At 37.9% G+C, this 10,383-nt stretch overlaps 1 non-coding gene across 1 annotated transcript; it reads left to right on the forward strand.

Annotated features, from left to right (window-relative positions):
- Positions 1-9,978: 9,978 nt before the first annotated feature.
- LOC121210350 (small nucleolar RNA R71) lies at positions 9,979-10,085 on the forward strand. Its single transcript, XR_005905464.1, has one exon. It is a non-coding gene; the product is annotated as a small nucleolar RNA R71 (small nucleolar RNA).
- The last annotated feature ends 298 nt before the right edge of the window (positions 10,086-10,383 follow it).

Raw genomic sequence — 10,383 nt, forward strand, 5'->3', positions numbered from 1 at the left:
ATAAATGCTAAATATTTTATATGAGACTTTAGAATTGATGCAAAGTAAAGTACTAATAGATAGCTTTATGTGTTTGTTAAATGACTAACATGTGATGGATACTTGTGATTAAGTGATGGTTAAATTGAATTGTTGGCATTTTTATTTATTGCTTGATAGTTTATAAATGGTAAGTTTAAATTCTAAATTATACGAGCTTACTAAGCTATAAGCTTACTCTGTTTCATTTTCTATGTCTTATAGGGTTCGTTAGCTCGCTCGTTTCAGATAAGTTGGAGTTGCACGTCACACTATCCAGTTTCTGATTGGTATTTTGAACTTATGAACTTATGTAAATATGGCATGTATAGGCTAGTTTGATGATAACAATTACGTTTTGGTATCCTAGTTAATAATGAAATTGTATATAAGTTAAGCCATGTGATTTGGCTTATTTTGGCATCATATTTTGATTTCATATATGAGCTTAATGGTGTATGTTTTGATATGGTAATATTTGAATGAAATTATGCAAATGAAGTCTTGATATATAGATGTTAGAAGAATGAATTGTATATGTGATTAAATATGTATTTGGATTTGTAAATGGTAAGTTTGGTTATGGCTTATAGTGTATATTGAATTGGCTATTTTGGTTGCCAATTGAGTTGCATAATTGTGGTCTAATATGAATGTAAATGCTTATGTTTTAGGGTGGAAAATTTTGGCTTTTCAAAATTTGCCTATTTTTGTCCATACAGGAAGAGACATGGGTGTGTGTGACACATAGCCATGTTACACGGTCGTGTGTCCCCTGGGGTACCCTACAAATTAAAGTTAGTATACCCTACAGTTTTGACACGGCTAGACACACGGGCATGTCTATCGGTCGTGTGTGGCACACAGGCATGTGGTCGGCCGCGCGACTCAAGTCAGTAGCCTCTCTAATTTTCACACGGCCAGGCACATGGGCGTGTCTTATGGCCATGTGGACAAGTCAGTATGTATGCCCTGTTTTGCAACACGGGCGTGTCTAATGCTGTGTGTGGCACATGGCCTGTTCACACGGGCGTGTGTCACTTGAAAAGTTGAAAATTTTCTAAGTTTCTAAAATTTTTATATGTTATCAATTTAGTCCCAAATGCATGATTTAGACTTTGTATGACTGATTTAAGTACATTTTGAATGTGAATGATTGATGGTTACTGAAATGAGATGGACTTTGTTAAATGAATGTTTTAAATTGAGTTACAGGTGTGGTAATTCCTCTTAACCTATTCTGGCCATGGTTACGGGTTAGGGATGTTACATTTGTTGGTATCAAAGTTATGGTTTAGTCGATTCTAGGACTAACGTAGCGTATGTGTGTCTAGCTATACATGCCATATTTAAAAATGCAATACTGTGATAACTCCTAACGTTCTTAAATGTGTTTTCATATAGTAATAGATCCCGAACGAGCTATAGCGGACGACGTAGAAAGTAACATGCCGGCTCCCACTCAAGGAGCAGCGCCTATTGAATCTAGACCTGTGACGAGTAGTCACGAAGGTGAGGCTAAAGAAGCCTTCTTTCAAATATAAAATAAGTGGTTTGCACAGTACATTTGTACGAATTCGGCTATTCCGCAACCTCCACCCCCACCTGTTCCCCAACTGATCCCAATAGTTCCTCAAGGTATCGATCCTTTGCGATTAAATAAACCACCTCTTGATAGAATTCAGAAACATAGAGCTGAGGAATTTAGAGCCACTACTAATGATGACCCTCAAAGAGCTGAATTTTGGCTTGAGAACACGATTCGGGTGTTTGATGAATTGTCCTGCACACCCGAAAAATGTATGAAGTGTGTTGTATCATTGTTGAGAGATACTGCGTATTAGTGGTGGAATACCTTGATATCCGTAGTTCCACCAGAGTGAGTCACTTGGGTTTTCTTTCAAATTGAATTTAGAAAGAAATACATTAGCCGAAGGTTCATTGATCAGAAGAGAAAAGAATTTATTGAATTGAAGCATGGTCATATGTCAGTTACAGAATATGAACGAGAGTTTGTACGACTTAACAAATATGCTATTAAATGTGTTTATTTTGAAGCTATAATGTGTAAGAGATTTGAGGATGGATTGAATGAAGAAATCAGAGTGTTGGTTGGAATTCTTGAGCTGAAAGAGTTTGTTGTTTTGTTTGACCGAGCTTATAAAGCCGAAGAGCTTTGTAAAAAGAAAATGAAAGTCGATTCTGAGGCTAGAGAGTCTAGAAAAAGATTTACGAGCAAATCACAATAGTCAGCATCAAATAAATTTAGAGAATATCATCCTCGATCTACAGCCTTTGCTGGAATTTCTATTAGAGATAGAAATGTTAGACAAGCAAGTTCAAAACCTCAGGCGACATCTGTGCCCAGTGTGGGAAGTGTTAGAAAATGTGATACTTGATATTCGCGACAGGTTTTAAAATTTTATAATTAATCGTTCTTGAAACTAACTATTATCACGATAAAGGCAAGTGTACCTATCGAACAGTAGTATAGCTTTAGCAAGATCGGATTGTCAAACCCAAAGGAACCAAGAGTACTAGTAATTACTTTCTTTTTATTATCTAGCCTAAAAATTAAGGGATTTGTTTATCTAAACTAATTAACTAAACTTAGGGTGCACAGAGAGAAAATTGGGGAAAAGCTTTTGGGAAAACTTGATTGATTAAGACAATACCCAAGGAAAAATCCACCTAGACATCACTTGTTATTTAATTCTGAATCAGACGATTTATTCATTTGACTTGATCCATAGAAATACCTAAGTTTTATTATTATCTCTCTTGAGACTAATAACGTCTAACCCTAGGTTGATTAATTGAAATCTCTTTCTAATTAACACCCTAGTGTTGCATTAACTCGATCTATGGACTCCCTTATTAGGTTTCACCCTAATTTTGAAAAATCTTGTCACCTTATCTCTAGGCGTGCAATTAACTTCGCTTAATTACGACAAATTTACTCTTAGACAGGGACTTTTACTCCTCTGAATAAGCTTATTAACTTGAATCAATATCCTAGAATATTAAAACAAGAATTAAGAACACATAATTAAGAACAAGTCAAATATTTATCATACAATTCAGATAATAATAATAAGATCCGTCTTAAGTTTCATTCCCCTTAGGTATTTAGGGGGTTTAGTTCATAATTATGAAATAAAACATCTCAAAAGAATAAAGATAACAAAACTTAAAGAAAACCCAAAAGTCCTGAAGGAAATTGAAGGGAGATCTTCAGTCTTGACGATGAATCTGGCTTCTGAGATGGATCAATTGGCTTTCATTGAGTAATTCCTTGCCTCCTACCCTGTGTTTTTCTTCTAAGTGCCTCCTCAGGTGTTTAAATAGGCTTTAGAATGCCTAAAAGCCCTCAAAAGTGGCCTTTTCCAAATAGGATTATACTTAAGCTCAACAGGGACACGCTCGTGTGACACGCCTGTGTGCGATTGCTTCAGACTGTGGTCAAGGCTTTTAAATAGGCACGGGAGTGTGGTCTACCCGCGTGAGGAAGTCCAGGCAGTGTTAATTTCCCATGTTGGCCCATTTTCTCCATTTTTGGCCTGTCTCTCACTCTTTTTACTCTCCTATGCTCACCTAAGTATAAAACATGAAACTAAAGGATTAGGAGCATCGAATTCACCAAATATAAGGAGAAATCATCCATAAATGTGCTAATCATGGGATAAAAATATGTATTAATTATGGTCTATCAAATACCCCCACACTTAATATTTTGCTTGTCCTCAAGCAAAATCCTTAACTCACAATCAAAATAAATTCTTCTCAACTTATAATCCCTATTGATAATATCTCAAAATAAACCATAAGTAATCATACATTGAGAATTCAACTAGAAGAACATCAAAGTTTCAAACATTCCAAGTTGAGCATTTTATCACGAAAACATGGGTGTCTCCCTCATTTAAGTGATTACCTTTGATTCAAAATATCACAAAGTTTAACATCCTCACTAAAGATTCACTCAAATCACTCGAGGTGTTTAAAGACAATAAATGAAGCACTCATTAGTCAATATGAAAAGTTATTACCATAGGCTTGCATGAAAATCAAATCTCCACCACTATATATATTGAGATGATACGTCAATCAAAAGGTCTTTAGAGGGTTGTTAATGTGGCTTTGGTTAGGGGGTGTGGTCACAAGCTGAAAGAAAAGGTTAGAATCGAGATTGAATTGAAAAATTACCTAACTAGAAAAATAACTAATGATTAATTGAATACAAGTGAGCTTCTTCTCAGAATATGGAATTAACACTTAAGCTCAAAAAAATGACGAATTACTACTAATATATATGTATGTATTGTATTTTTTTAAGAACAAGTCAAATAACATAGGCTATCTATCAAAAATAAAACATAGCTAAGCGATTTATTCAAATCAAATCTCGACAAAAATATGGATCAAATTAATTTAGGGGATTTCAACAATAATGGGTTAAGGGTTAATGTTGAGGGTAAATCAATGAATGGGTTGTTAGGCTCAAGGGGGTTCACTAGGGGTTAATTGTGAAGGTAGGCTTTTATGGAGTGAATGAGTTAAACCTAAGTGCCTTTATCATCTCGACGTATTAAATCAAAGGTGTGGTCTTGACATGCATTATCAGGCAAGTTCTAGAATAACAAATCAATATTGACGCACTCAAAGCAAAAATACAAGTGAGCAAGGAAGAAATAACAGATGCTCTTAAAGGTTTCAAGATCTCACAAAAATTATGGCTTTTTGATGTTAAACCTGTGAATTTCGACTCAAGATAATACCTAAACTTGGGGAAACAACCTAAAAAAATTTTAAAACTCACAAATCAACTTATCATTCTTGATTCTCTAATTCCTTAAAGTTTAAACCGTCAATGCATAAATGCCTATGTTTTAATTCAAGACATATTAATAGAAAATCAGAACTCAATCAAAATTCATTCTAATAATGATATGAGAAGATCACATGAAAATAAGACAAAATTTAGGGATTCTTCTGATAATGAGATAAATAACTCCCCACACTTAAGATGTACATTGTCCTCAATGTACAAAGTTAGATTTAATGAAAAATATAGATATAAGATCATAAGATAGGGAGAGAAGTGAAACTTCTTGAATGATGAATGGGCTCCTTGAATTGGAGTTATGGAGAATAATCGGCCAAGGCAATGATAGGATTGGAGGAGGATACTCCGGTGGTGGTAGAGGTTGGGTTCCACAACCACAGTGTCCGGTGAAGAGTTTATCGTGGTGGTCGGGTAGGACATGACAGTCATGAAGAACCTTTTCCAGTGGAGTTTTGAGTTCTTAAGTAATGATAAGATTTGGAGCTCTTTATAACTGTGATAAAATCAAGAACTCTTTAGGAAATATGGAGAAGCATAATTACTCGTAATGAAATAGCCGAAACTATAAATTGTTCAATAAAAATTATTAAACCTAAAAATGAAATAGTATGAAATGAAGATAAAATAAAAAGTACATAAAAAAGATAAATAAAGATAAAAGGGAAAATAAAAATAAAAAATAAAAAAATGAAAAGTATTTAAACATCGTCATTGCCGGATGGTTCGCGAGGTGGTGGTGGCGATAAGATGGGGAGGTGCTGACAAATCTGATGTAAAGTAGCATCAATGTGATCAAAGCGCTGAAAACACTGTTGCTCAAATTGAGTAAGGCACTCAGATATGTCAGGAGTATGAAGCCGCTGCATGAACTGGACGATGGACGGGTGGTGGCTGAGACGGTGGGTGCTCGTGTCGTGGAGGTACGTCATCAGTAATGTCCTCTGGGTCCTACTCCTCTGCTGACTGGACAAGGCGGTACTGAGGAGGGTCGGTTTCATATCATTTCTTGATTATCCTCATATGTAGCATGCTTGAGATGCCTTGTACGGACATCTGGCCGATGAGAGTGAGGGAAGATGATTGTGCTGCTATGTAGAGGACACCAAAGTTCCTCGCCAATCGAGTCACATAGGGGCCAATGGAGATGACTTCCTTCCTATGCCGCTTCATCTGATGGCGAATGGCGAGGGCGATGAAATAGGCAAGGTCGAAGATATGCCCATTCGCCATGCTCCATAAAAAGTAGGCATCATGAGTGTTGACGATACCGGTGCTCTTTCTTTGTCCTGTCAATGTGTGGGCTAAGATGGCGTGTAAGTATCACAAGGATGAAGGGAGAACTGATGCCTTGGAGCAGCTAGGATCATAGGTGGTCGAGGCAAGTATGAGGGCTTGCCATCATTTCGAAAGAGAGTAGTGGATGCGGCAATGGAGGCTATCGAAGTCTTCATCATCCATGAACTCCTCCGTATATAGCCGCAGTGCAATTCCAAACTCAGGTACGCTCAACTGGAGAACCAAACCATCGAGGCAGAACTGGATCATTGAACTCTATCACAATGGTTTGGAAATAGAATGTTGAACAGAGTTCCATTGTGAGCTCGAGGTACGTCGGCTCGATGATCCTAAATAAGAGCTCCCACGGGTCAGTCGTTAGAAAAGCTAGGACCGCATCAACCAGTTGAATTTGTTCAAGTGCGACCCAATCAATGCAGCGGCCCACACCTAAGGGTCGGGTCCAAAGTATCTGAAAAAGTTCCTCCTGGTTTCCTAGTGGGAATTGGAGGAATGGGTGTCTTATTTTCGTAGTAGGAGCCGATGAAGATGACGTTCCTTTTCATTTTTCGAGGTAGGAATCACAGCTTTCTTTCCTTTCGGGGTTTGTCATAGTGTTTCTGCAAAAGCCATTATAGAATTCAGTTTGGAAGAATCACAGAGTAGGCAAATGAATAAGAAATAATCATTCAAAATCAGTTCCATCAAATAAACGAACAAGTAAAATAGAAATTCCTAGTAGAAAACTTAAATAAATGATCACTAGATAAAAATGTATAAAAATGAGGAAGCAAAATATGAAAGATATCAAAAGACTAGCATCTTAAGGAAAAAAAATTGCAAATTAGTGCTAATATCTAAGACTAAATAGAGCATGAAGTTAACAAGGATAACCAAAATAAGGTTCAATAAAGCACTAAGACAGAAAAATAATAAGAATAAAAAATGAATGAAAAAGAACAATAATATTAATAATAATGTAATAAATGAGGAAAAATATGGAAAGATAATAACCAACGGTGGTGGTGGTCAAAGAAGTGGAGAGATGAGTTGGCCACGGGCGTGGGTAGTGATTTCTTGGTCGTGCATGTGCTGTGGTGCAAAGGGAAAAAGAAGGAAAAAGAAAGGAGAGAAGGGAAAGAGGAAAAGAGAAGGAGAAAGGAGAGTTGAAGGGTGATTGGTCGGTTGGCGCACGGGTGTGGCAGGGAAGGCATGTGAAGAAGCTGCGGTGGCTAGGGTTAGGGATTTTGAGGCAGGAGATGATGAATAGTGGGGCTTTATACAGGTATTGGGGAACACGGGCGTGTTATTTTAGCCCTGTGTTTCACGATTTTAAATTTGGGCGCGTCTGAAATTCGTCCCATGCCTGTGTGCTTTGGGCGTGTCGATGCACACAGTCGTGTCACACGGCCGTGTTTTACTTCATTCGCTTCTCCCACGCCCGTGTATATAGGTGCACGCCCATGTTGTTTTATCAGTCTTGAGCACAAGTGGTGGGCACGGGCGTGTCGCACGCCCGTGCTAAATTCTCAGTTTCAACCACGGTTTCTAGACACAGGCGTGTCGCACGCCTGTATTGTTTAACAGACTAGCCCACGGCCACGTTGCACGGCCGTGGCAATTTATGCCATCTCGTGTTGGGGAAAAATTTTTCCCTGTTTTCACACGATCGTATCGCACAGCTGTGTCACCGCCTGTGGTGTGAGCACGGCCTAAGGCACGCCCGTGTACCTGGCTGTGTGGTTCTGGAAAACCTGTGGCCAAGTACTCAGTTAGTGATTAAATGTTAAAAACTAAAATTTAAAGAAGTTAACACCATTAGTGCTCGGATCTCCTCCCGATAAGCACTTATTTATAGTCTAAGCTCGACTTACCTTTCTGCTGCATCATCATGGTGGTGCGAGGAGTTTACACTCCTCCCTCTATCAATTTTATCAAAATAAGGTTTTAAACGAGTACTGTTTACCTTAAAAGTGCTGAATTTAGGATGAATTAACTCAACTATACCGTATGGAAAAATATTGAGTACCGTGAGAGGAATTTCTCTGTTAGATTTAGAAATGGCAATATGAGGATTTGTTGCATCCAGTAGTACTTTGTCTCCAACCTTAAGTTGATTTGGTGGAATATTGAGCTCGTTAAGGCGTAGTTTTGGTTTATGTGTCTGCCATTCATCTAGTTCCTCAACTCGTAGCCTTCGTTCTTCGTAGATAGGTCGTTTTTTGTTGCTTGAATAATGCTCATGTGCACTCTTTGAACCTCTTTTCTGCACAGAGGGTTTCACCACATGATCAGGTACTAGTAGTATGATTTAGGCAATCACCCTCGATTTTTGAGGTGTTACTCAAATTACGATCTTGAAGAGTGATTATTTCATCACCCACACGAAGTGTGAGTTCACCTGTACCAACATCAATTATCGTTCTAGCAGTAACTAAAAAGGGCCTCCCTAAAATTAAAGGCACGTTACTATCCTCCTCTGTGTCTAGAACAACGAAATCAACTAGGAATATAAATTTGTCAATTCTAATGAGTACATCTTCAAAAATACCTTTAGGAAATCTGATTGTTTTATCTGCTAATTGAATGCTCATCCTAGTTTGTTTGGGTTTCCCAAGTCCTAGTTGCTTAAACATTTTGTAAGGCATGACATTGATACTAGCCCCTAAATCAGCCAAAGCTTTTTTAACATTTAAGCTACCAATTAAACAAGGATTCGTAAAACTCCCTAGATCTTTCAATTTGTTGGCTAGCTTGTTCTGTAGAATGGCTGAGCAAACTGCATTTAACTCCACATGCGACGCTTCATCCAACTTCCGTTTATTTACTAAAAGCTTGTTTAAGAATTTGACTGCGTTTGGCATCTGCGAAAGAGCTTCAATAAATGGTAAGTTAATGTGAAATTTCTTTAATTTTTTAAGGAATTTACCAAATTGTTCATCTATGCGGTCTTACCTTGTCACGTTGGGGTATGGTACACGTGGTTTATACTCTTTACTTACCTATTTTTGGTCATTGTAGTCCACCTCACCTTTACCTTTACTTACCATAATTTCTTGCCTCGGTTCTGGTTCAGGTGCAACTAACCCTTCCTCATCTTGAATGGTAATCGCATTGAGCTGCTCTCTTGGGTTAGATTCAGTGTTACTCGGTAGGCTACTTGTGGTTGTTTAGATATCAATTTAGCGAGCTGGCCTATCTGAGTTTCGAGCCCTTGGATCGACACTTGTTGATTCTTAAGTGTTGTCTTGGTATTCTGAAAACAAGTTTCTGACATCGAGATGAATTTTGTTAGCATCTCCTCAAGGTTCGACTTTTTCTCTTATTGGTAAGGTGGTTGTTAGAAGCATGGAGGTGGTGGTGGTCTCTGATTCCCTTGGCCTCCCCATGAGAAATTTGGGTGGTTCCTCCATCCTAAATTGTAAGTGTTACTACAGGGATTATTTTGAGGTCGAGGATTATTACCCATATAATTTAATTGCTCGTTTTCCATGTTGTAGCCATAAGGTGGATACTCTGAATTGCTCGTTCCTCCTTCACTTGCATTGCATTGCATTACTGGGTGAATCTGTAAATAACCAAGGAAACCGTCAATTTTTCTATTCAAAAGTTCTACCTGATTAGAGAGCATGGTGATCGAATCGACGTTAAAAATGCCGGCTACTTTCGTTGGCTTTGTCCTCATGACTTGCCCCTTATTCAGTGACATCTCTTTAATAAATTCATAAGCATCCTAAGGTGTCTTATTATTGATAGTCCCACCAGCGGCTGCCTCAACCATCTGCCTAGTTGAAGGATTCAGGCCATTGTGAAAAGTTTGAACCTATAGCCAGAGTGGTAACCCATGGTGAGGGCACCTTCTCAACAGATCCTTGTATCTCTCCCATGCATAATAGAGTGTTTCAAGATCCATCTGCACAAAAGAAGAGATATCATTCCTTAATTTAGCCGTTTTAGCTGGCGAAAAATATTTTAGTAAAAACTTTTCGGTCATTTGTTCCCAAGTAGTGATTGACCCTCGTGGTAACGAGTTCAACCATTGTTTAGCAAAAGGGAAATAACCGAAGATGTATGATGTTGTCAAAAATGCCATTGATTTTAAATGTGTCGCAAAACTCTAGAATATTTGCCAAGTGATTGTTTGGATCCTCATCCTGCAAACCATCAAATTGAACAAATTGTTGTATCATTTGAATCATGTTAGGTTTTGATCGCGTGATTTTGTGATAGGTTTTAAATATTTA

Source organism: Gossypium hirsutum, chromosome A11 (genome assembly GCF_007990345.1).
Source record: "Gossypium hirsutum isolate 1008001.06 chromosome A11, Gossypium_hirsutum_v2.1, whole genome shotgun sequence".
NCBI lineage: Eukaryota > Viridiplantae > Streptophyta > Magnoliopsida > Malvales > Malvaceae > Gossypium > Gossypium hirsutum.